The 20,428-nt window shown below is 39.5% G+C and overlaps 2 long non-coding RNA genes across 2 annotated transcripts in view; one reads left to right on the top strand and one right to left on the bottom strand.

Annotated features, from left to right (window-relative positions):
- Positions 1–485, bottom strand: part of LOC142829876 (uncharacterized) — a 105,955-nt gene extending 105,470 nt beyond the window's left edge. Inside the window, exon 1 of the long non-coding RNA XR_012904758.1 lies at positions 280–485. This is a non-coding gene — a long non-coding RNA (uncharacterized LOC142829876). The remainder of the gene's footprint in view (positions 1–279) is intronic.
- Positions 486–1,706: 1,221 nt separating this feature from the next.
- Positions 1,707–9,765, top strand: LOC142829874 (uncharacterized). The gene is made up of 3 exons (XR_012904754.1): positions 1,707–1,925; positions 8,651–8,718; positions 9,504–9,765. It is a non-coding gene; the product is annotated as an uncharacterized LOC142829874 (long non-coding RNA).
- Positions 9,766–20,428: the final 10,663 nt, after the last annotated feature.

The raw sequence follows: 20,428 nt of genomic DNA, 5'->3' as shown, positions 1-20,428 counted from the left end.
AAAATATTTATGACAGTGGTGAATTTATAGTATTTATTCTAAGATTTTTAATAGACCGTGTTAATAATGAATTTACAGTATTTATTATATTTATTCTATGGCTTCTAGTAAAACGTGTCAGAGGTATAAAGATGGGAATGGCAAGGGGAATAGTCTCTAATCTTAAACTATCCAGCTACAGTAATAAAATAACAGTGATAACTACCAACTCTTATGTACTACCCAAAAACAACTACAACACTAAACCTATACAACAGGAAAAAATCAAATCATACATACCAACTTACACAGCACACGGAACATTTCACAGATATCAGTTCGGTTGCGAAGGCCTTGGTTACGCCCGAGAGTCGGGGGAGGTGGCTGGTCGGTTGATCAGGCCGGCAGCGCTTTGAAATATACGAGAAGGCACACGCACAATGGTACGTGTGTTGCGAAGACCTCCTAGAGCAAACTGTGCCATGGGTATTTATCCCCAAATCTGCACATCGCTTTTCCGCGCTTGCATATTACCATATATGGCCCAATGGTCACCAAGTGGGGGGTCTGTGTCCCAGGGGTTGGGCCAAAACTGTGCAGGTTTCATGCGACCAGGTAAGCCCCGCAGTTCTCACGCCAAGGTGACGGGTGGGAGAGTCTGAGGCTATTTTCCCCTTTTCTCACCTTTCCTTTTTCTAAAGGCAATGGTATGCAGAAAGGGTGCGGCCGGTTTCTCTCAAGGAGTACTGCAGAACAAGAGCGGCCTGGCCAAACTTTTTTACTGGGGGTGAGGGGGCAGTTTCTTTTCTCTAACACCCAGGAATGCAGCCTTGAAAGCAAATGAGAAAATGTGTACTACTTTTAACACACAAATGATATGCTTTGTCACTGACATTTTGTTAAGTGTGCTTACCTTCTGGCTTGCCTGTTACGGTTAAGTTGTTTTTGCAGAGGGGCATGTTTTCTTTCAGATAGTTTAGCATAGTTTAAAGTGTATTCAGATCACATCTGTGACATGAAATTATTTATCACTTAATTGTTCTCTTTATGGCACAACCAGAAATGTGATGATATAGTAATGCTTGGAACTTTCTTGGGTGCCCAAAGGTAGAGCTGTGCAAAACCTTTTTATTTTGGTTGGAAGTGGATTTTAAAAGGTGTTTCCATGGTCTTATTTTTTTAATTTAAAAGAACCCATTTTCGTGGATTTGCAGGGTCTGAAGTTGGAAAAAATTTGCATCCAGAGTCCCTGTGTCTGATTCTCCTTACATAAGGTAGATAAATTAATCTCTTCATTGCCTTTAGCCTGTGTGTGGTCCCACAATTTTGCTAATGGAATTAATATGCTAGCCTACTACTCTGAAGGTAAACATGTAGACTAGGCATCTCTGATGTACTATTGTGCATTGCAAACACCATGCTTCAGGGACCTTAAATACAAAGTGAAACAGCGTGAGGCTAAAATAATTTTTACTTAGTGATGGAATTAATAATAATGTACTACTAAGATGCTACTTACCACAAACACAGAAAGCCTTTACTTATATGGTGCATTTGTGTGTGCGTGCGCGTGCACACAAAGCAACATGCATCGATGGTTCTGGAATCTTTCTTCAAGAACTCTGCAGAATGACTATAATGATGGTTCTCCATGACTATCTGCTCTGTCACAATATCAAAGGACCCTATGCTGCCAGCACTGATTGCCTGCAATATAGAAGGTGAGATTTGTCAGCTGGCGTAAACTGATGTTGTTCCATTGGTGTGAACTCGTGCCTTTCCATTGAAACCAATGAAAGTTTTGGTGCATGTGGGAAAACCTCAAGAAAAGAACATTCTGATCTTTTCAGAAGGAAAAAAAAAATCTATTTTCTGGCACTAAATAGTGAGTGTAGTGAATGGAGACCCAAAACAGTAGAACTGATAAAGGAAATCTTTTTATTCAGGTACGTGTTCATACAGTCAGAGACCTGGGTTGCAATAGGACAGAACCTGTAAGAAATTTTAAGTTACTTTTACCACTGAATATTTTCTAAGAGTGGAACTACTTTATTGAAAAGAAAAGAGAGAGAGAGAGAGAGAGAGAGAGAGAGAAAGCCCAGCTCTTTCCTCTTTCTATTTGAGAATTTACTTCTGGTGGAGCTAGTGACTTGCTCAAACCCATCTGGTATTTGTACAGATATAGTACTGCTCCCATCCCATTATCTTATGATGTCTCACCAGGTACTAATTCTTTCAGGCTATTATAATGAACCAAAAGGTTTGATTTCACAATTTCTTGGCTTTTGCGCAAGCTTTTTTGTTGCTGTTTTTGACCCAACTGGAATATTATCCTTTCTGTAACAGACTGAGCAGTGAAGTAAAAAAATCTTAATGGCATTTCTTCACCCATTACCTTCTTAATACTTCAAATATATAGAACCATTATAACCCTGTGGGTAGTATTGCCATCTGCTGATTCCCACAAATATTACAATACCCATGTCAGAATTTGAAAGCTGAGGCAGTGAGGCTTACCTGGAAAAGACCTTAAATTTAAATAACACGGTAATGGGGATCAATATTCTATACTGTGGACAAACAGCAGGAACAATCATTGAAAAATTAGTCTTGTGTTCCTATACAGGCAAATAAATTAGTACTGCTTGACATAAGCAGTCTTTAATCTTGTAATATGACGTAGGTGCTGTCAGATACCCTTATCAAAGCTGCATGAAATCATGGTTAATAGACAAGTGTTGAAATCTAAAAGCATCCCCCACAAACTGCAAGTACTTGTCAGACTCCCAGTATCTTACTTTGTGATCCAGCACTGCAAATGTGAACTGCATGAATCCATTCAGGTCATACTTGAATGTTAGTATTGCAGTAATTTCTGCAAATATAACTTACATGTGGATTGCTGTCGGATTCCTTGGCTGTAATAGAATCTTGGGAAATAGAAAATGCTCAGGGCTATACTTTATCACATACCTTCAGTGTTCCCCAGAGACCCTATTAAATTGAGGTTTTCTGTAGCATGGCCTGAAGGGCAAATTTTTGTCATCAACATGTTTGTCTACCTGATGGTTCCTGCATATCTGGAGAATGGATATTTCAGTGACATTAATTAGAATAAAAATACAATTTCAGGTATGAAATTGCTTCTGTATGCCAACAATGTAGTGGGTACCAAATTAGCTGTTGAATGAAGCTAGTCTAAAAATTCAGGTTCTAAAAGTGAAACTGTTTAACATAAATAGGGAAAAAACCACTCTGCCAAATCTGGTGGTTCAACTTTACTTGCAGTTCTACTTGTTGGATTTAAAAGATATTGAAAAATAATTGACTAATTCTGATCTGCCCCTGACTTCATAATGGTAAAATGCTATTGATTTTTTTCAACTGAATAACTTTTAGTTTATACCTGCCACACTAAATTATCCCCCAGTACCTTTCTCTTGCATCCCCAGTTGTCCTCTGTAAGCCTCCCTACACTCAGTAACCTCTATGCACCGCACACAATCCAGTCTCTTCCCAACAGTTAGAATCATAGACTCCTAGGGCTGGAAGAGACCTCAGGAGGTCATCGAGTCCAGCCCCCTGCCCAAAGCAGGACCAATCCCAACTAAATCATCCCAGCCAGGGCTTTGTCAAGCTGAGACTTAAAAACCTCTAGGGTACGTCTACACTTGCCCCCTAGTTCGAACTAGGGAGGCAAATGAAGGCGACCGAAGTTGCTAATGAAGCGCAGGATTTAAATATCCCGCGCTTGATTAGCATAGTCACGGCCGGTCGCCATTTTGGAAATTGACTAGACCGATTTAACTTGTGGCTTATAGATGCGGCACTCCGAGAAAAACACCTTAACCCGAATTAACTGGTATGAGTACCATTTGGGTTAAGGGGTTTTTCTCAGAGTGCCGTGTCTATACGCAGCAAGTAAAATCGGTCTAGTCAATTTCCAAAATGGTGACCGGCCGTGACTATGCTAATCAAGCGCGGGATATTTAAATCCTGCGCTTCATTAGCAACTTTGGTTGCCTTCATTTGCCTCCCTAGTTTGAACTAGGGGGCAAGTGTAGACATACCCCTAGGGATAGAGATTCTACAACCTCCCTAGGTAACCCATTCCAGTGCTTCACCACTCTCCTGGTGAAATAGATTTTCCTAATATCCAACTTAGACTTTTCCCACTGTAATTTTGAGAACATTGCTCCTTGTTCTGCCATCAGTCACTACTGAGAACAGCCTCTCTCCATCCTCTTTGGAATCTCCCTTCCAGAAGTTGAAGGCTGCTATCAAATCCCCCCTCACTCTTCTCTTCTGCAAACTAAACGAGCCCAAATCCTTCAGCCTCTCCTCGTAGGTCATGTTGTTCCAGCCCCCTAATCATTTTGGTTGCTCTCCTCTGGAGCCTCTCCAATGTGTCCACATCCTTTCCGTATTTGGGGGGGGGGGGGGCCCATAACTGGATGCAATACTCCAGATGTGGCCTTACCAATGCCAAATAAAGGGGAATAATCACTTCTGTAGATCTGCTGGCAATGCTCTTTCTAATGCACCCTAATATGCCATTAGCCTTCTTGGCTACAAGCACACAGTGTTGACTCATCCAGCTTCTCAGCCACTGTTATCCCCAGTTATCTTATATGTAGATGGTGGAGGGCTGAGAGGACAATGAGCTTCACCTACAAGCAGAACACACACAAGTGAAGTGGGGGTGAGGTGGGGACATGATTGTAAAAGCTGTGTAAATTTTATACTCTCAGTTCAACCAACATGAAGACAATGCAAGTTACATAGGCAGCCAACAGGCCCAGTATGTTGAAACGCACAGACCGAGATCAGTTCAGTGTAGGGGTTCTAACTATGCCCCCTGCACTGCTAGCAGGGTCCACAGGAACCACTGTGTTGGTTCTTCTCTGCCCCAAGATCATTCTTGTAGTAGAGTATGCCTCCAAGGGTTTCACTAGTTGTTTGATACAAAGCTGCCACATGCTGCATTGGGGTGGGGGGGAAATCCAGGCAAATTCATACACAGGCATAATGGTTGTCAAAGAAACAGCATCTGAGATATTGTAGTTTGATCATTACTTGGAATAAAACCCCCTACTGTATCTCAGTGACTACTATGTGAAATCAGTAAGGAATGGCAGCTGCTGTGTCTCAAATAATATACACAGTAGCAGAAACGTGAAGCTTCATAAGAGCAAGTTTCAAAGAGGACATTTTTGATAGCTGTATGCTATCATTTTTTGATAGCAGTATTGTGGTTGGCATGTGGGCACCAGGCTATTAGAGCGCCAAGGTGGGTGAGGTAATACCTTTCATTGGATCAACTTTTTTTTGGTGAGACACAAGCTTTGGAGTAAAGCAGAGCTTAAACTGTCTGAACAGATAGTTTAAATTCTGTGTAGTTCAAGAACTCTTCTCTCACCATCAGAAATTGCTCCAACAAAGACATTTTGATCTTTGTCAGACACTGACCACATTGAGGTTCCTGTTCTGCTTCATTTCAGGTCTAGTCTCTTTCCCATGTACTGCTGCTTTCATTGTCATCTCCAAATAAGAACTGCAGACTCTTACTATGGAGTAAGGATATTAAGTAGCATGTAATTGACTAATTGAATAGTTGATGCATTTTTGCATCAACTATTAGATTAATCAATAGGGCGGTGCTGCCCCTTTAAAATGCTGTCGTAGCATTCCAAAGGGGCGTCTCAAAAGTGTCTAGGCATATAGGTTCCATTTAAATCAGCGAAAGTTAGATTTTCAAAAGAACCTGTGCACCTTTCTTGGGGTGTGTCTAGACTACATGCCTCCTTCGACGGAGGCATGTAGATTAGCCAGATCGGAAGAGGGAAATGAAGCCGCGATTAAAATAATCGCGGCTTCATTTAAATTTAAATGGCTGCCCCGATCTGCCGATCAGCTGTTTGTCGGCAGATCGGGGGAGTCTGGACGCGATGCCCCGACAAAGAAGCCTTTCTTCATCGACACAGGTAAGCCTCGTGAAACCAGGTTTACCTGTGTCGATGAAGAAAGGCTTCTTTGTCGGGGCATCGCGTCCAGACTCCCCCGATCTGCCGACAAACAGCTGATCGGCAGATCGGGGCAGCCATTTAAATTTAAATGAAGCCGCGATTATTTTAATCGCGGCTTCATTTCCCTCTTCCGATCTGGCTAATCTACATGCCTCCGTCGAAGGAGGCATGTAGTCTAGACACACCCCTAGTGGCTTTTCGGCAGTTTCAGTTGACTGAATCTTTGAAATATCTGACCCAAGAGAAATTAAGGCTGAAATGCTGTTTAAAGGAAGTTTTATGAAAACATTGGATAAAATGTGAACAGGCAGTTATTGTTTGAGATTACATTGTACTCAAACAATAGATTTTTTCCTGCTTTTCAAGGTGTGACTGTCATGCCATCTTTTCCCCCAATAGAGATATCTTAAAAAAAAAAAATTGACAGCCATACCTTGATTACCACTGCTTTGAAGCTGCAATAATTGGTAAAATACCCTTTTAAGGTGAAGCATGGGGATTATTATCCACTACATAAATAATCAATATGCCTACTGAAATACACATGCCACTAGATATGCACTATGTTCTCAATCATGTATAAAAATGTAATTTACGATCTCATGGAAGCATTCCGCTTACCTACAGTAATGTTTTTTTTTCAACCTAGCATTTTTTAAGTCTATATCCAATCTATCTTTAAATATTAAAATTGCAAAGCAAACAAATTAACCCAGGGTCTCTTTATTTACCATGTAGACAGTAAATCAAATCGGCTAAAAAAACCTGTTTCCTGAAAGACATTCAAGTACCTTCACCTTTCCTTTTGTTTCTTACCACCATCCACATCCACCTAAAATTCTAACCAAATGATACCTAACTTATCCAAATACCTACTGGATTTTGGAGGTATTTTTCGCATCCTATTATGTTGCAGAATGATTTGCTATGGGAAGCAATGAACGAGATGAGAGGTAAAAATCAAGTATTAAATAACCATCTCTTCATTATCCTTGCTTAGTCATGCTCATTTTAGCTCTATTTAATACTTTGCGGAAAGGAAAACTGTAAGGCTAAACTGTAAGGAAAACAGCAGCGTTATTTCAGGGTAACTGACATTATTCCAAAATAACAAAGAGCGTGTATACACTGCAAGCCATTATTTCGAAACAATGGTGAGTTGGATGACTTCTTACTCTGACTCCTGTAACCCTCATTTTATGAATAAGGGAAATCGAAGGAAGAGTTCTTTCTTCTACTTCCTGCTGTGTAGACAATGCCAAAAGACAAATTAAGCTATTTTGACTTTAGCAATACAATTGATGGAGTTCAAGTTGCGTAGCTTAATTCAACTTTTGCCTTGCTGTAGAGATGTGCCCAATCTGCTGCTCCTGTGGCCACCATTTAATACTACAGGTTGAACCTCTCCGCTCCGGCAACAGGATGCCCCAGGGCCAGACCAGGGATGTCCCGGTGGAAGGCTGGTGGCGGGGAGCCCTGCAGTGGGTACAAAACCCACTCCACCTCCCTAACTTCATGGTGTCCCTTATCCTGCCTTCCTCATGGGGGAGCCAGGTCCATCCCTGGGGCAGCAGGTGATGGCTGCCCAGATGTGACCTGAATGGGCAGGACTTGAACCCACCACCTTGGGCTCTCCAAGCTAATTCACTATTCCAGTAACGGGGCTGCCCTGTGGCAGTGAAACCAGGAGCCCAGCAGTAAGGCTGCCGTTTGGTGCCAACCCTGTGAGAGGAGTGTGTGTGGGGGGGGGGGGGGGGGGGAGGAGGGGGAGCAGCAGCAACAGGGCTGGAGCCCAGCAGTGAAACTGCCCAGTGAGACCAGAAGTCAGTGGGACCACTCAGCAGCACAACCAGGAGCCCAGCATCCCTGCTACCACTAAGCGTCTCAGCTGCCTGGGAGGACTAGGAGGTGGTGTGACTGCCCCATAGGGCTCGGCTCTTGACAGTGGGGCTGCCTAATGGCAGGGCCAAGAACCTGGGAGTGGGACTGCCCAGCAGTGCAGCAAAAAGCCCAGCAGCCCTTCTGCTGCCTAGCCCTGCTGCTGCTGGTGAGGTCAGGAGGCAGCAGGCCTGCCCGGGGAGACTGAAGCCAAGCGGGGCTTGTCACCTGGTAGCGTGACTGGACCCCAGCAGGTGGGCTGCCCTGTGGGAATGGAGCCTGGTAGTGGGGCTATGTGTGGTGGTGGTGGGGCTATCATGATGGGGCCAGTGGCTCTGTCTGTGAAGGGGCTGGTGGCTGAGCGAAGCTGGCTGGGAGGTTGGCAGTGAGGCCATGGCTGGGGGGTGCCAGTGACAGGGCTGGGCCCAAAAATGATCCTCCCTGGTCTGGCAAAATCCCTCATCTTGGGTGGGTCAGATCTTGAGGATTCTGGACCAAGGAGGTCCAAACTTTATTATTTGTAACAACAAAACCTGTTAGGAATAAAAATGGAACTGATAGATGTAGGGGAAATCCCTACAATCTAGTCATCCACATCAGAATATTCAATTGCAAAAAAGAAAAAAAATCCAGCATGCACAATTGCCTCAATCATTTTAGGCATTTTAAAGGTCTGACTCATTTCAAGGCAAGAATTCCATTATCCATTAGTTAGCCAGAATCAGAAAAAGTTGGAATATCTCCTTTCTTGTTTACTTTTCTTCTAGCACATTGTCTGGATTTAAACTACTTACCTTTCAGTGTCTTGGGCCTAATGTCAACCATGTTTACTCAGGTAATCTTTTTTTAAATGCTTAAAATCAATATAAAATGTCTACAGTGCAAATATTAAAAATGTTTGAACAAAATTTCTGTTGATCTGGATAGTCCTTCAGTCTTCGTTCAGGGCCTGCTTATTCAAAAATGCCAGTGTACTAAAACAGAGGTTTTGGCTGAGCAAGGATTACAGGACTGTCCCCTCTTTACATCAACAAGATGAATTGTGTGTATTTGTTTGTTGTGGCAATAATAGCTCACACTTGTGAAAGGAATACTTTAATTTGTCCATTATTTTATTTTTCAGTATCTATAATCAACATAACACAAACTTTTCTGTTTGACTTTATCCCTTTTAAAATATTGATCTTCTTCGAATGAACTTGTTTTGACATATGGGATGTTTATAGATGTCTGATACAGCTAAACTTCTGCATCTTTAAAATGATTGTAATCTTAAAAAAACCTGTTTTTAATGTAGCAAAAAATATACAACTTCCAAGCAGAAGGTAATTTTGGGATTTTTGAAAGCAAAATGGAGCTTCTATTGATTTTTTTTGTTAATTATATGGCAAAAGAAGAAAATAAATTTGGATAAGTAGATATGTAACACTGGGACAAGCAACTTGATTGCACTGGTATCTAACATAGGCACTCAGATACTGCTGTCATGACTATCCTAATTGGTAATTAATTATCTTTGATGCTATATTCACGTCTCCATAAAATGTATTAAAGAATGTGAGCCAAGCACTATGTAATCAAGCTATGTTTGCACTAATTATGGACTTTTCTGTCTTGTAGGCAAGAAAGTGGGCAAATTGCTTTAGGGCATTTGGAAGGTAAAAATATAGGGAAATCACAGCATGCCTTGATTTGTTCATTACTTGGCAAGCCCTGCTACATATCAGTGAAAGTATTCTATTATCAACCTCCAGCTCATCCGGATGGATCAGAGAGATGTCTATTCAGTGAGTGTTATCACTTTGCCAATAAAAACATAATCACTTTTTAACTCGTTTTGTGGCATCATTGACTAGTCATAGGTTTGTATGTGGAGGTTCCTTTGCTCTTTGTGCTTAAACAGCCACTCCAGCATGTGCAGCAAAGGATACACTTTACGACTTGCTTTATCTGGGGGAGGGAAAATGATTCTTCTTTGGCTGTACTTGTGACGATGCTGTTAGCAGCTAGAAGTGGCTGAAACATTCTCCTTATAGGCAATGATAAACATTAGAGTGGTCTGAAAATGTTCTAGCTTTCCATTGGAAAATGCTGATTTGATGGAAATCTGGAAGGCTAGATGGCCTGCCAACATGTCTGGCTGGCTTCTTGGGATTCTCAGCTCCCAAGCAGCCTATCTAGTGAATGAGTGCGCTCTTTGAGCAGCCCAGTCACTTGATGGGCTCCTTGCCCATAATTTTGAAAAAAAAATCCTCCTTGATTTTCCCAAATTGGAATTCCTTTGAAAATTTATGTTTTGCAAAAAAACCTTCAGATTTCTGACTCTTTTCATTCTGATTTGGAATGAAAGGAAAGTCAGAAAAGCAATTTTTTCCCATAGAATGGAAACACACTCTTGATGTTTTTGTTGAGCTGCAGAGCTCCCTCACTCCTATGTTGAGATTGTGTATAAATCTGTCACGGTGGTTGAAAATTGCCATTGACTGCACATTTTGATGGACTGATGACAAACTAAAGAGGGGGAAGGGAAGTGGTCAGTCATTCTGGTATGTTTTCTCCAAAATATTTTTGTCACTGATTTTTTTTTCTTTTTCTTTCAAGCAACACATATATAATGTGGCATGTCAACAGATGCCAAACCACCACCACTGCAGCAGTTCTTATCTCCTCCTTGTTCTTTTGGGTTGGCCTCTTGGGTTTTCTGACAGCAGTGTAATGGCAACACAGCTCAGTGAGAGAGAACAACTTTCTGCTTTTCCCTTGTCTGAAGCTGAGGAGGTATTTTAGGACTAGAAACCCTTTATCCGTCAGCACTTCTGCATAGAGGTTATGGGATTCTCTTCTTTTTGAGAATGTTTTCTTGACATTACCCATATGTTAGTAGTCTTAACTAAATTTTTAAAATTAAAAACAGGAAATTGAATTCTAATCAAACAAAAGTTTTACTTAGCACGTGTAGAGTTACACTTCTTATACATTAATGTAGAGAGAGCCCTTCTCAGCTTACAGAGGAAAACAATGAAGTGGATCTTTTGTTTTTGGCAAGGAATCTCTTTTAACCAAAAACAGGGGTGTACAAGTGTCATCACACCTGTTTTCCAAATAGCTAGTATTTCTCTACAGACTCAGTTTAGACACTGCACCTCACAGACCAGGTTATGTGGTTGTTAGTGATTTTTTTGTGGGACCGCTTGCTAAATCCTTAAGAATCTTCCATTGCCTGGATGTAAATGTTTTTCAAATTTATTTAGAGGCTGATTGTCTTGGCCATGTGGGCTTGGCACATCTATCAGGAAAGTTCTCTCTCAATCTTCACCCACGTCATACACTAAAATGCATCATGAAAGATGCCTTGAAATTAAAGGAGGCTTCCAGATGTTGAAAAATTCCAGCAGTGAACTTCTCATTGTATGAACTTGCATTTTACAATGTTGCATTTCCATGTATACAGATTCCAATACACAGGTTACTGGTATTTTTGCATTTTATTGTAAATATTTTAAGAAATACTGTGACTTCTTCATAAAATCAAACTGGAATCCTATTAAAAAGTGAAATCATAGTCAAATTGCTTAGGAAAAGTACAAAACAATAGCACAAGCATTCAGACTGTTAAGGCGCAAAATGAGTCAAACTCTGCTACAGCTTGTCCCTTAAGTACTGTTGCTCTCTAGGCACCATCAGCAATTAACTTCAAGAATTTATGGAACATGTGAGGTCCTAGAGGACTAATAGGGGGTAAATGTACATATCTATGAAAAAGTGAACAAAATGGCCCAGGGAATTGTAGACCAGTCAACCTAACTTTAGTACCTGGAAAGATACTGGAACAAACTATTAAACAATCAGTATGAAAGCACCTAACAGATAATAGAGCTATAAGGCATAGCCTGCATCAAACTTGTCAAGAACAAATCATGACAGACAAACCTAATGACTTCCTATGACAGGGTTGCTGGCCTAGTGAACAACGGGGAAGTAATAGATGTGATGTATCTTGATTTTTTTAGGATGGCTTTTGACACAGTGCTCATATGACATGCTCATAAGAAAGCAGGGAAACGGAGGCTAAATGAAATTAGTGTGATGTGGGAATATAGTTAGTTAAAAGATCATATTTAATTGTAGTTATCAGTTGTCATTCTGTGAGGACATCTCTAGTGGGTATCCTACAAGAGATCAGGGAGCAGTCAATATTTTATTAGTGACTTGGATAATGGACTGGAGAATATTCTTACAAAATTTGTGGATGACACCATACTGAAAGAGGTTACAAGCCCTTTGGAAGACATGATTAGAATTGAAAATGACATTGACAAGTTGGAGAATTGTTATGAAATCAACAAAATTAATTTTGATGAATTGAAGTACAAAGTACTTCACTTAGAAAGGAAAAATCAAATGCACAACTAAAAATGTGGAAATGAGATTCCCTCCAGCCCTACTCTTCCATGATTCCACATTTGTTTTAACAAATGGCAAACTTCATACCTCGAAACACACAGCTCCATATTACTTGGTAATACAAATAACAATGTTTATTTTCTCTTAGCCTATCTTTACTCGTTATGTTGTGATAACAGCCATAGAAAAATCCTGGTAGTCACTATTATTTTGAATGCCTTACTAATGTGCTTTATATTGTACCATATGATAACTATCATAAATATTCAAATAGATAACTAAAATAGTGCAAATTTAAAAAGTTGTACATATTTTTTTGAGTTAGTCAAAACAAACATACATTGCTATGAATACATTGATAGTAACCTATAATGGTTTGCCTGGCTTGCTTCTGGTCCCCGCTATTTATGGAAGAAGATGAATCCTCTCAGAGTTGCTAAGGTATTATTAACCTTAAGTCTGACTACTCTAAACTTATGTGCATTCAATGGAAGTAATCAATGCTTCAAGTTAAAGTATGTGTAGGTTTTACAGATTAAAAAGTACAGTAGCTAGACAATCTAACAATGGGACTATATCCATCTATCAGAAACTTGACAGTTGAATTACTCTGTTTTTATCATTGGTCTTATTATTTCCGTGTTTCTTGTATTGATTTTTCTTTTTTAATCATGTCTGTCGTGTTATGTCTACACTCTGATCAGGGGAGTTCCAATGGAAAAGGTAACTGGTCAGAACCTCATCTGGTTTAAATATATATAGCTTTATTGCAATTGGTGAAACTATGTACATTTACACCCAGTGGGAATCTGGCCTGCTACTGTTATAGGTGAATGAATGGAAAAATTCCTCATATTTCACAGCTTCACAACACGATTTATTACTGAATGTATGGTCATGCAGAGAAATAATTGTTGGAATGAACCTATTAGCAGCTTTTTGGAGGAAGAGGAGGGGAAAAGGATGGGAGAGGACAGTGAGGCGGTGGTGGCATTTGCTTTTTAAAAATCAAAATGATTTACAGCAGGGAGTACTTTCTGATGTAACGTACAGTTAAAGTAATAGGTGACTGTGGGATTAATAGACAGAAATAATTGAAACTTCATTGGCAAGCTCAGTCTACCTAGAGAGAGAGCGTCAATTAAGCCATATCTCCTTCACATTATAGCTGTTCTGCCAATTAAAGTGTGATGTATTTTGTATTTTTTTATACAGATGAAGCTTTCAGTCTTTAATAGACTCAATAATTTACATTTAAATAGGATTATGAAAGATTGCCATTTCATGTTAGCAGAGCTATATAAGACTTTGGAACTCAGCCCTCACCCCGGCCTACTTCCAACCAAAAAATTAAAGACACATACATGATTACTTTAACAGCAGCTACACAATGTTTACTGATGTTATATTTATATTATTTCAAGATGCAGTTATTATATAAGAATGAGAACTGAGCAGATTAACATGACAGAGTAGTCAGTATACAAATAATACAAACCCTAATTTATATCCTCTAGCATTTTTGGAAGGAAAAAAAAGGAGCTTCTTTATTAAAGAACAGTGAAGTCATATGCTTCAAGTAACCACTGGAATAGAAGGGTTGCTAGATTTTTGTGATATTGCTTCATGCAGGAAAGAAATGTACAATGTTATAGAACATATTAGGTTATTTTTTGCCATATGGGCAGTCAGTGCACTTAAAAAAATCCATTCTGGTTTGAGAGAGAGTGTCTCTTTCCATTTTAAATACAGGAAATCAGTAATATCTCTAAAATGGGAATGGACTTTTAATAGTGATACTGGATATACTAATTCATAAGACTGTTCATTTTATAAGCTGATCCCTCCCCCCCCCCCCCCCCACCCCGCCACTCCAAGATGAAAAGGTAAAAAATGGGAAAACACTGTGGTTGGTGAACTTCAGTTTCTGCCTCATCAGGTAGGCCACTGTTGCATCTGGACAGTTTGTTTACCTGGAGCACCTACAGGCATGGATTCCTGCAGCTCCCAGTGTCTGCAATTCACTGTTCCTGGACAACATGTCCTTTAGTCCTGCTTCCTGCTGCTCCCATAGGCTGGGAATTGCTAGTCATAGCCACTGAGAGCTGAGGGGATCCATGTCTGGAGATACTCCAGGTAAACAAACATCCTTACCCTGACATGTGGGAGCTTAAATTTGCTGACCCCTGTTGTAGATCACTGATAGTGGAATGTCAGTTCAGGACTTGTTTCTTTTTAAAAAAAAAAAAAGTGCTAAAATTTTATTTTTATTGAAATTGTATCTGCATAACATTTGACTCAGCCATTTCACAAAATGCTATATCTTAGTCATAAACACAATAAGGCACTGGTGTGACTCTGCTACTGTGTAATTTGATCTCTTCATGCATAGTCACCTCCTAAATCTCTAGCCAAACTGAAAATATAATGCACAGAGTTGGTGAAACCTGTAATCAAATTTAAATAGCCTGTTATTGCCACAGACATGCAAATCTACAGGGCTGCTTTGACATAAACAAGGAATGTTTATAATTTGACACTGAAAGTTGGTGATATTCCTCTATAAAGTTCTACAAAATCTGTAGCTAAATTAATGTTCTAAGATTTTTATAAAATTTAGCATTTAAAATAACGAAATCAAAAGAGAACTGCTTATAATGCAGTGTTCTACTTTACAGTTGTTGAGCAGACAGCCTCTGACTTACGACCGCCTGACTTATGAACCCCCGCATTTATGAACTTTTTTCAATGTACCCCCGCAGGAAATGCACAAGGTCAGACTCACCAGTCTGTAGCTGCTGCTTGAAGTGCACACATCTCCCCCACATTGGGCTTCACTTTTTAGTTATTTTTGTGTATTATGTGAACGATTTTTGCTGTTCACCGTGTCTGAGAGAGAAAGTGATGCACAGAGTGAAAAATCAACCAAGAAGCCCAGGAAATCCCTTACTTTGGAAATTAAACATGAAATTTTGAAGCTTCATGATTCGGGCATGGAAGTGTACGAACTAGCTAATAAATTTGAGTTGTCTCATTCAACTGAGAGTGTGATTTTGAAGGACAAGGTTAAATATTTAAAGGAAGTGAACAGTGTAAGGCCAATGCGAACAGTGATTAGAAAATGTGATGGGCTCATTCCCGAGATGGAAAAACTTTTAATTTTGTCAATTTTGCAGTGCATCCATATGCTTCTCAATCAAGCGATGATTTTGGCTAAACCTAAAAGTCTCCTGGAGGCGCTTAAGAATAAACATGGTGAAACATCCAAGGACGATTCTTTCAATGCTAGCAAGGGTTGGTTTGACCACTTGAGGAAGAGAATTGGTTGGCATAACATTCGAGTCCAGGGAGAAGCAGCCAGTGGCAACATGGAAATAGCTAAGGATTTTCCATAGAAGTTAGCCAAATTAACGAAGAGGAAGGCTATTCTTCTTGGCAGCTGTTCAACATTGATGAAACCAGAATTTATTGGAAGAAAATGCCATAGAGGACTTACATTGCAACTGAAGAAAAGTCAATGTCCAGATTCAAAGCAGCTAAAGATCGACTGACCATGTTGCTGGGGTGGGGAAGGGGGAGGGGGAGGGGGGGCTAATGCTGCAGGGGACTGCAAATTTAAACCGATGCTTGTCTACCGTGCTGAGAACCCAAAGGTGCTTAAGTGTTTGAAGGAAACCCTTCCAGTCATTTGGACATCAAACTCCAAATCTTGGGTGACTGCATCTCTTTCTGAAGATTGGTTCACTTATTATTTTGATCCTGAGGTCCAAAAATATTGTGCTGAAAACGACCTTCCATTTAAAGCACTGTTCATCTTGGACAGTGCTCCAGGTCATCCCAGAATTCTTCAACATGCAAATCTGAACATCAAGATTGTTTCTTTTGCCCCCTAATACAATGGCATTGCTACAACCAATGGACCAGGGGGTCATCAGTTTGTTCAAGGCTTATTATCTTGGAAGGACTTTAAACAGGCTGGTAGGAGCAGTTGACAAAAGGTGGATCAACACTCAAAGAATTCTGGAAGTCTTGAATCATTTTCAGTGTCCAAAAGATTGAAAGAAGCCTGGAATGCAGTCACCAAATCCAACCTTAGGGGAGTTTGGAAGAAACTCTGCTCTCAATTTGCTCAAGATTTTGAGGTCTTTCAAGATCCTGTAGCAGAAGTCACTGGATCTGTGGTCAAGATGGCAAATTGATTGGATCTTGAAGTTTCTTCTGAGGACACGACTGAGATGTTGAATTCTCATGCTCAGGAACTCACCAATGAAAATCTTTAGGAAATCGAAGAACAAACTGTCATTGAAGAAGAGGTTACCGTCAAGACTTTCCCCTCCCCCAGCATTTACCATTCAAAGACTTCTGGAGGCGTTCAAGGTTCTCGAGTCAGCGGTGAAAATTTGAGACAGATTATCCTAATTTTGAACACAGTTCAAAGGTCATTTCAACAATTAAGAGTGCCTAAACTTTCTACAGGGAAATTTTCTATGAAAAAAAGGTGTCTTCAGTCCAAACTTCACTGGACTCCTATGTTAAGAAGCCTCAGTCCATTGAGAAAAGCCCCCTCAAACTAACTTCATCTCAACCAAGCTCCCGCAATCTACCTCTCTTCCTCATGCACGAAGATTAGATTTTGACAATCCAGATGACCCAGATGCAGTCCCAGTCCCCTCCCCTTTTGCTTTTCTCCAATAACCATCTCCCTCCCCAGGTGAAGAAGATGAAGGAATTTTGTAAATGGAACTCTTGCGACACTGTATTGTATACTTAATTTTCAAATGGCGTTTGTGCTTTATTTTTCATATTGAATGTTTTAAATTAATAAATGTTTGTAAAGGCATATATTAGTGTTTTTAGTTTTCCTTCATTTCCATAGACAATTTTGGTATTTTTAAGGTATGAAATGGGGTTCCAGGAATGGAACTGCCATTTATAACATTGTGCTTATGGGAAATAAGGGTTTGACTTACGACTGCTTGCCTTATGATGATTCTCCAGGAACCAATTAGGTTGTAAGTGCGGGGGTCGCCTATATGCAAAAGCAAACAATAATTGTACTGCTGCTCATGAACTCTATCAATGAGAAGTGGGTAAGAGAATAGCGAACAAATAAAACACTAAAACACATGCTAAGGAATAAGAGAGAGCTTGAGGCATGCTTCATTTTTGGGGTTGGAGAAAGAATGTCAACAAAATGGGTACCTTGTCACTAGAAGTGGAATTTGTCTGCATTCTCTCCAAATGTTGGAAGATGACAAATACAAGTCAGTAAAGTCATCTATATTTGTCACTTCAGTGGGCTGGTATTTTTGTTTCATGAACGATCATGGTGTTTGTCTGTGTCATATAGCAGAAAAGTCTCCGAGAGACCTGGAAGAAAAAAATTGATGCCACCCTACTGTTGTTGAGTTGGTTGGGGCCTTCATTAATGCCTGTGTCCTGGTGAGCTTCTCAAACTAGGCTTTCCCCCTGCGTGACCTTTGGATGTATTATCAGGGAGTAGTGAGTAGGAATAGGGAAATGATTTGACCTCTAGTTACAGTATAGGTAATTTGGACACTGGAATACCTAGTACAGTTCAGGTGTCAACATTTAAAAGGAATGTTGAAAAATTGGAGAGGAAAAAGAGGCACAAAAAGTGATTCGAGGACTGGAGAAAATGCCTTATAGTGAGGGACTTAAAGAGCTCAATCTCTTTAGTTTATTTAAAAAAGCGAAGGTGACTTGATGTCAGTTTATAAGTGCTTTCACTAGCAGAAAATATTGAATGCTTAAGACTCTCTTTAATTGATTCGAGGAAAGGAACAACAAGAACCAATGACTGAAAGCAGAAGTGAGAGCAATTCAAATTAGAAATGAGACCCATTTTTTTACAAATAATTATCCGTTGCCTTACTCTTAGGAAAAGTACATTAATTTTGATCCTAAAATTCTTTGAGTGCTGCTGATGAAAAGCACTGTAAAGAACTAGATATTAGTGTTATTCATTAATAAAGCAAGTGGACAGGCAGTGGACGGCACAGAGCACTGGAGTTATAAGCTTGCAGTAATTTCTCCTACTCAGTTTAGGCTGCCATCTGTATATGAGCTGTTGTTTTCATTGGCTTTAATCTTCAGCTAGAGGTGAGGGGAATTACAGCATTCCAGTCTTGGTGATAACACTGATAGAAAAATAATTTTGTAGTTTAGCAAAATTAGTTTCAGGTGGAAGTAGTATGTTTGGTCTTACGATTGGAACAGAAACAATACCATTTGACCTGAGGGATTAGTTACACAGCTTGGATATTGATGTGAAGGAATAGTCACAGTGAACCTGAACTGTTCAAGTGTCAGCCAGAGGGTGAAATTATTCACACAAGCTTTCATCATACAATGGCAAATAGTGGGAAAATGGAAAAAATAAGTTTGTGGATGCTGGCGAACAATATGAAGGTCCTCATACACAAAACATCATTTTCATCACAGCTTATTTCCGTAGCTGTACTTGTGTATATGGTGAAAATTGATATACTATATGTTGATTATAACAAATTTCAGCAACTTTAATTTCTAAAATAACTACTTTAAAATGGTCAGAGTATTATATTGGGAAAATGAGAAGGTCCCATTCAAAGCACATTTTTTTCCACCAGCTTACTTGGTATTCCTAGCAATTTAACTTCATGAAATTCTTGTCTTTTCTGTAAAATATGATAAAATATATATAGAAATAAATCTTAAATACGTTAGACAAAGCTTGATTTGAGAACTTCTTGTTGAGTTACTGCTCATTTTGGAAAACAAACTTTAAAAGGTAAGCAGTTTTACAGCATGCAGACTGTAAATTGGAAACTTTTTAAACTGTTCAAAAATTGAGACTCAAGTGACTAGGGAGAAACATGTCATTTTATAGAATACATAATCCAAAATACTCTACACCAAAAGTTATATTTATATTTATAATTGTCATAATCCATTGTCATGAAATTAATTCCTAAAATTAAATTTAAGAATTTCCATCTTGGTAGAGGGAAATACAGGCTTAAATCATAATAATTCATAGAAGAATGATGACTTACTGATGATGATTTTGGCATCATGTTTCCAACATGGTACCCATGTGGCACAGCAATAGCCACAACCACCCCTCAAGTTTTGTAATATGAGTGCATTTTCTTTCCCTGACTAGTATCTCACTAGAGCCAAGGGGAAGTTTACCATTTACTTTGGGCCCTTAAGCACTGTTCTGGCTCCCATTGGTGAAATGGGAAATATCTGCCCATGCGTTAGTGTTATTCATTAATAAAGCAAGTGGACAGGCAGTGGATGGCACAGAGCACTGGAGTTATAAGATTGCAGTCATTTCTCCTACTCAGTTTAGGCTGCCATCTGTATATGAGCTGTTGTTGCATTTGTTGCACCTGTAGTATCTGTTAGTTCTTATCTGGTTCCAGCCAAGTAAAAACTTTCAGGTTAGAATATGAATGAGAAAATTTAAGTTTTACTCATTTTTAAATGTTTTCCCCACTTCCTGAATACATGTGGTTGGTTGTTTGCTCACAATGTGAATCAGGTTTTTTTAATATTTTTTTACTTTAATTAGTCTTAAACTACAACTTCCATATATGCATTATTTCACATTTTATAACATTTTAAAATACATACATCACTGATGAAAAAACATTCAGCTGTCATATTATGAATTCTCATCTCATGCTAGATTATATGTTGATCATATTGTATGTAGATTGTCAGCAAAATGCTGTTGCTATATTGGCAAAAGTTCTGGCGATGAAACTGGAGAAAGCGTGGGTTTCCGTCACAAGCCTTGATCAAACAGTTTCTCAGATGCTGTCGTGACACTGATAAGCTGCAGTTTATTGATAATATAGCAGTGAAATACGATGAACCTAAACCGTAAGACATGCTAGACTTAGAAATAGAAAAAGCTTTTGATAGTGTCATCGTAACATAAATATTTCCTCTTCCCTGATTGGTTGACTTTTGTAATAGTTAATGTCAACTGTGAATATTACAATCAAGTACTGAAGTCAAAATTCATGCTAATGTAACAAGACTGCACATGCACCATCTTGCCAGAGTAACTGAGTTTGTGCTCCAGCCATTCACAGCTTGTATTTGTGACTTGATTGCACATAGAA

This window comes from Pelodiscus sinensis, chromosome 6 (assembly GCF_049634645.1).
Source record: "Pelodiscus sinensis isolate JC-2024 chromosome 6, ASM4963464v1, whole genome shotgun sequence".
Lineage (NCBI taxonomy): Eukaryota > Metazoa > Chordata > Testudines > Trionychidae > Pelodiscus > Pelodiscus sinensis.
The sequence above is the reverse complement of the archived record's forward strand: the minus strand, read 5'-3'. Positions and strand labels throughout refer to the sequence as shown.